Below are 845 nucleotides of genomic sequence, written 5' to 3' on the forward strand. Positions count from 1 at the left end.
CACCAACTCTTTCACATCCAGCACACAGCACTGCGAAACAGAAGCCAAAAACGAAAATCGAATTCCCACTGTACAAGATGTGAGATAGGTGTTAGTACATGACTAAGAATCACACATCTTGTTAGGATCCCATGGGCGGATGGGTAAAGATGCATTTTATTTTCGATGATTTAATTTCCTTGTTTTTTGAAAGGATTGATGATTTCTGTTTTCAAATCTTTCTGTTCCGTATGAAAAGCAGCTTGGCACAGACTGTAAATATACTTTCTTTCCATTTATAATAGTTCATTAATAATGACAATAACTAAATGTAAAGTATATATTGGCCACGTACAACCATATTTTTTATAAGTATAATTTTAATTCAACTAGTAAACAGTAATGAAATACTCATTTGAATTTGTAATTTCAGATTGCTTCTTGCCTTGCTAAAAGATATCCTGAAAACTGTGAATACTTTCCTTGCTCAATCTAATTCTCAAGTATTATTCCTTGTTTGCGTAAGAATGCACCACCCGAACTGTTGGAAGTATTAGAAAAGGGTGAGAGCTTTGAATACAATGATCCTAAGTATGGGCCTTACCCCTTGCTTTAGGCTTTCACAGAAAAGTTCTATGAGCTTCCCCTAGACAAACTGGAGTACCCTGTCAAGTCGTCCGTATACCACCATGGTAACTTGAGGTAAGTGTAAGTTTTCGTACTGCTTTATGTTACCAGTAAATTAGGTTTTCATGAATGTGTTAAGAAATTCTAGTGGAGGTAATTGCCAGTTCCAAACATGCTATTTATTTTTATGTTAATGTAAAATCAAATGCTTTTGATTTGAGGTACAAAGGTTTCAGGCA

At 34.9% G+C, this 845-nt stretch overlaps 1 pseudogene; it reads left to right on the forward strand.

Moving 5' to 3' along the window:
- The first annotated feature begins 131 nt into the window (after nt 1–131).
- The window catches only part of LOC119587142, a 2,364-nt pseudogene continuing 1,650 nt past the window's right edge, over nt 132–845 (forward strand).

The sequence above is a fragment of the Penaeus monodon genome, chromosome 22, assembly GCF_015228065.2.
Source record: "Penaeus monodon isolate SGIC_2016 chromosome 22, NSTDA_Pmon_1, whole genome shotgun sequence".
Classification (NCBI taxonomy): domain Eukaryota; kingdom Metazoa; phylum Arthropoda; class Malacostraca; order Decapoda; family Penaeidae; genus Penaeus; species Penaeus monodon.